Consider the following 6,229-nt stretch of genomic DNA (forward strand, 5'->3'; position numbering starts at 1 on the left):
GGTGGGTGGGTGTGTATTTTCTTTGTTTTATTTTTCTTAATCTGTTTAAGATACATTACAAGACTAAAATTACTTCTGGGCTTTCCCTGTTAGGGCATGAAATTATTTTTTAGAATATTTACTGATCTACTAGTCCTCTACTCGCCACCTTAATATTCACAACAGCTGCTTTTCTTAGAAGTTTGTGCTTTTGGTTAGTTAATAGCAATTTATTTCTACAACACATGGGGGAAAGGAACAGACTTGAACTAACAGGGAGAACACTTGTGATGAGCTCTGTAGTCTCTGTTCCCATCTCTTTGATAGTTTATACCAGCGGAAGAGCTGCGCTGTTACCTGAAATCAGTGATTAAAAAGATTAATTTTTACATAGAACACTAAGCAATGTGAATTCTTGGACACGGGTAAATATGTAAGACAACTGTAGATGAGACACATTGTCCTACATCCCTGTCAGTTGCTGTCTTTTTTTCTTTCCAGAGCAATGGCATCTTCTGGTTCTCGTGAGCAGTTTTTACGGCAGATGGAGCAGATTGTAGAAGGCATCAAACAGAATCGGATGAAGGTCTGAGACTCTTTTCATTTTCTTTGCTAGAACTTGGGAATTATTTCAGAAAAGTCACTTGGATAATAACTATGCACAGAGAAGTCTGTTATGTGAGGGGCAAATAAAGCAAGCAATTAACACGTATTGCTTATATTCACATCCATAAGAAACTGCTCACCACTGAAATGTTAATGAACAGAGGTATTATAACACTTCTCTCCAGACGAGAAGCTTATACCCCTTAAGTTTGTTGTTGGCAGTGTAGTGATGTAGATGCTTGAAACAGCTGTATGTCGCTGAAGTCAGTGAGAATTCGTCCATTTGGATTGCGTGGGCGCAGTCAGACCTATGTCTCAGGCACGGTTTCTCAGGCAGCTGGAGCTGATTGAATCTGCTTTCTGCTGCTGAAGAGGGTCAGCAGCACCTCACAGAGTCCCAACCATCAGCTTCCCTTGTCCCAGTTGCAGCACTGATCTGACACCTTGCTGAATCCACTTGGGTGTTTTTTTGTTGTTTTTGTTGGTTTTAACCTGATTTAGAAAAGACTCAGTGTTGGTGGTGAGTGCGTTGTGTCCACATAGCAAGTGAAAGGGGTTTGTGGGTGAGCAGAGCCCCAGTGCTCATTCAGAGAAGACAAAACTGCTTCTGGTAACATTTGGTTTTGTAAAAGCACAGCCTCAGTGGACTTGTGTTAAGTGGTGTTGGGCAATGCAAGCATGAGGTCCAGCAGGGGCTCCAAGTAAAGTTGTCCACAGGCATATTTGCATACAACAGGGATAGGCTTAAGTACTTCTTGATAATGGTAGTTACTAACTTGTAGCTATTGTGTTGTTTTAGTCTTTTATTTTCATATGCGAACATACTCATATTTTCCTAAGTCCCATAAAGGGGCTTTGAGATTCTTTTCTCTATAAAGCCAGAAAATTCTGGTGGATTATAGCTGTTCTTTATTTGAGTTTAAATGGAAGTATGATAGACTATAAATCAATATATACTAGAATGTGTACTGAAAATGCAGTCTGTCCCGGTATTGGGCTGTTTTGTCTCAATAGCTAAATAGAAACTTCCAAGTACAAAATATGATAAGCGTGGGTATATAGAAAAACACAACAGGATGGAACTCAAGCTGTAATAAAGCTCTTTTGCACTAATAAACTCCACTATAAAAATCCATGACATTTACTATAGACTGCTGTGTTGGAATAGGTGGCTAGCTCATTGCCTTTTTTAGCAAGGAATTATTTTTATTTGCTTGACTTCTTATTTTCAGAGCGGACAAAATGACAGCAGAAAGAATAGAGAGGTCGGTGGTTGTATGTACGGGTCATCTTTCTGTCATGAAAGCTGTTGACATAACGAGTGATTCAGTGATTGAGATTATGAAAATACTTTAGATTAGTGCAATTCTGACTAGTGAAGATGAGCTTGAAGATAATTACATTTCTTTCTTTTTTGAAGAATGACATTATTTTAATTGCTGCAGCAAGCAACTGCCCCAAATTGAGACTGTCCAGGAGTTCAGTGATTTGTTTTCTGTGTTGTCCTCCATTATGCACGCAGAAATGGGTAACAGCACAGCAAATGCAAGGAGCGAAAGCAGACTGAGAGCTTTGCTGTGACTTACTTCAGGTTCTTGCAATTGAACTGTTGAATCTTTGAAGTTCATAAAATCATTCCGAACTCTCTTACTGTATTCTCAAATGGAATCAAAACTTTCAGGTGCTTCATGTACAGATAAGGGGGAGGGAAGTAAATGAGAGCTATCATGAGTCAGGTGACTCATTATTTTGGGAGAATAATTTCAGCATCTCTGATGGTTGCTGAAAGCAGTGGCAGCTCACATCACTTGTGCTGTATTTCTGCACTGGCAGTTTGGCCACTGGCATATTGTGAGAGAGTTCGTAAGTGACATTTCATTCCTAGGTGTAGGTGTCTGGATCAGCAGGAGGTGGCAGTTGCAACTAATGGAGAAGAACAAGAGTTTCTGAACGAAAAAGCTAAGCTTATCTCAATTGAGAGAAAAAAATGGATTGGAGTAGATAATTATTTGATGCCTTCTCATAGCTGATTTCTCAGTGCCAGTGAGAAACTGATGACAAATGGATGCTAAGAGAGTTTTAACAGTTCACGTGGTTCCTTGGGGAACAGCTCTGCTGCAAAAGGGAAGGTTTTCTTGTTCTTCACTGAGGAAATGTCTGTGGGATGACTTCTTCAACAGACAGGCTAGTTGTACGCTGCAAAGGTTATTCATCCCCGTGATGGTTTAGTCTTATCTATTCAACTTTGACTGCAGTGCATTGGAAGTGCTCACAGTCAGTTTCACGATTCACACTTAAAGTACATCCACTTTGTTTTCTGTACAGCCCTGAAGACCTTCTATCTGAAGAGAAATTTCAGTTTTCAAAGCCCATCATATTGTAACTGCATCGTAAAAGGCCTAAGGAGAAATCAGACCTACTTATTACCCAAAATGAGTAACTTGCGAACAAGCATTTCAGTGTGATAACAGATATTCATGAGACTTTCTGAGGACAGAGCAGGCCAGTTTCTACTGAGAGGAGTATGTCAAGAGATTTGTCATGGTCATGCATAAAGGAAGCAATTTATCAAAGGATAGTAATAGGGTCTTATCTCTTCACAAGAATCTAGTTCCTAGATGTTTTAGCAATGCTGATTTTAGCCTCATTTTAAAGGAATGGGACACATGTGATAATACATTTTTCTGCATTAACACATGTAATGCTTTTTCTTCCTCAAGCATAACTTTAAAAACCTACTGGCCCTGATAAGTTATGTTAGGAGAGATTCCCTGATGTTTTGGACAGCAGCTGGCTTTGTAAAGGAGAGGTACCTTGTTAGCAGTGTTCATACCCAGGGAAAGTTTGGGATTTGCTCATTTCTTTTAGGTATAAGAATCAGTAAGATCAATGTTGGTACATAAATGTAGAAATGCAGCAAGTTCTGCTGCTGTGGAATTACCTGCTTGTTTGGGCTTTAGGGGATTCTTGCAGTTTTTCAAATTGCATTTTTCCCTGTCAAAATTTAGGAGGCGAAAGGCTGTCGGAGAGAATGCAAAAATAATTTTTGGGGAGAGGAATACAGCAGGGCTTTTTTAATGTGGTTGTGCCCTAGCATTAGAGGGAGGGAGGGAAAATTTACCTGTAGACTAGCCACAAACTTGTCTGTGATGCTGTGATGGGAGAACTTCATTAGAACGACCCCGGAGAGGAAGGCAGTCTGTTCCATAATAAGAATCAATCCTCTTCACGTTTAGGGACTTAAGTTATGTTTGTCACAACTCTGGCACAAGGAGAAAAGGTAAAAGATTTCTTATGTGTGGGTCTTGAGCAAGTATAGGATTGCATAGAAGGGTAAAGATGTCTCCTGCCCTCCCTGTGTGATACAACTAACATAAACAACCAAATCAAGATCTCAGTGTTGCATCAAAAAAAGTTTTGGGTTTTTTTGTGTTAAGTAATTTCACTGTATCATCATTGAGGTAGGATTGTTCAGTGAGCAAGATTCCTGGTTTGCAGAGATGTGAGCTTTAGTTTCATTCTGAATGATACCTATAGTGCCACTGGTACTGAGACTTCAGCATTTTTTTAAGAGCTGGCCTAAATGTTCATTGCATTTAAAGCACAAGCCAGGGTATCATTTATGAAGCATCTGTCTCCCATTTTCTGTTATAGATAGTTGTTCCTCACACAGTACATAGTGTTTGTTTGTGTATTCCTTATAAAGTATATGATCTTGTATCCTTCCTGTTTACCAACAGATGGAAAAGAAGAAGCAAGAAAACAAAATGCGAAGAGACCAGTTGAATGATGAATACTTAGAGCTTCTAGAGAAACAGAGGCTTTACTTTAAAACAGTGAAAGAATTTAAAGAGGTAAGAACATTTTTGCTAATGCAACTGGCAAGTGTTCAGTGACCCATTTTGGCTTGTGTCGTGGTTTAACCCCAGCCAGCAGCTAATTGAGCTGCTTGCTCACTCCCCCTGTGGGATGGGGGAGAGAATCGGAAGGGCAGAAGTGATGAGAAAACTCGTGGGTTGAGATAAAGACAGTTTAATAGGTAAAGCAAAAGCTGCACGCGCAAGCAAAGCAAAACAAGGAATTCATTCACTGCTTCCCACCGGCAGGCAGGTGTTCAGCCATCTCCAGGAAAGCAGGGCTCCATCACGCATAACGGTTAGTTGGGAAGACAAACGCCATCACTCCAAACGTCCCCCGCTTCCTTCTTCTTTCCCCACCTTTATGTGCTGAGCATGACATCATATGGTATGGAATATCCCTTTGGTCAGCTGGGGTCAGCTGTCCTGGCTGTGTCCCCTCCCAACTTTATGTGTCCCCCCAGCCTTCTCACTGGTGGGGTGGGGTGAGAAGCAGAAAAGGCCTTGACTGTGTGTAAGCACTGCTCAGCAGTAACGAAAACATCCCTGCATTAACAACACTGTTTCCAGCACAAATCCAAAACACAGCCCCATACCAGCTACTGTGAAGAAAATTAACTCTACCCCAGCCAAAAGCAACACACTTGACTTGTGAATTAATATATGCACAAGAGTTCCTAATGATTATCACACCATGTCTCTTGGTGGTTATCTCCACATGATTCTTGGACTCTGAATTTGATTCTGGAAATTCTTTTTTCACTGATAGACTAGCACCCCTCCATGTTACAGGGGAAAGACAATGTGTTACCGAGCAAGCTGTATGTTTGGGTTTCCAAATGGAATCTCTGGAAGATCTATGAGCAGTTAGGTATTGGAGCAAAGAGCGTTGTGGAAACGTGTGTGAATAAGGGAGGGAATCCAGTGTCTCAGTAGTTATAAATGCCTTTAGGAACCAGCCTTGTTTTCCAACCACTGTGAAAGCATTGTTTAACACTTCATTGATTTAGCCTTTCCCGAGCTTTTCATCATAATGTGCTTCTGTTAATTATTGTCTCCATGATAATGAATGATAAAGTAGTGCTGCCAGGCAAAATTGTCATTTGGCTTCAGATGTTTGAGGAAAACCATCTTTCTGTAATTTTTCCTGCTTTGTTCTGAGACAGTTCCTTCCTGTTTTGGACAATGTACTCTGGAAGAATGACAGGGACTGTTCAGCTACTTTTCTGACATACAGAATTTTACATCCTAGTTGCAGAAGTTAGGTGGATTTTTTTTTTTTTTTTTTTTTTGGAAACATAAATAAGCCATTTTTCTCCCACTGAGGGAACTTCTACTCGACCTTGCTGTCCTTAAAAATAAATGAAGTCATGGTTATGGTGTTGAAAACAGGTGGTATGTACTTATGTAAATATATTTCTTGACCTAGAGTTGTTCCCTGAACACTGACTTTTTTGCAAACTGTCTTGTGAAGTTCCAGATAACCTAAAAGTAATCTCAATTTCAGATTTATTCAATTTATAAGTAAAAAGGTGGATTTGCTTTAGCTACTTCTAACAACTTCAGACAAATAACCAAGCAGCATTCCTCTTGCCTTGAATGTTATAAAGTTTAATGAGTATTACCATTGGAATACCATTATGGTTGAATCAGAATTATCTTCAGCTCATCACTCACTCCAGACTACTTTGGATTTGGAGACCTTTCAAAATAAAAGGGTTTGATTTTGCTGATGTGAAGATATAACTAGCAGAGTTAAGAGCAACTACCTCTTTATCTGTTTGCTT

The sequence above is a fragment of the Fulmarus glacialis genome, unplaced genomic scaffold, assembly GCF_000690835.1.
Source record: "Fulmarus glacialis isolate BGI_N327 unplaced genomic scaffold, ASM69083v1 scaffold7761, whole genome shotgun sequence".
NCBI lineage: Eukaryota > Metazoa > Chordata > Aves > Procellariiformes > Procellariidae > Fulmarus > Fulmarus glacialis.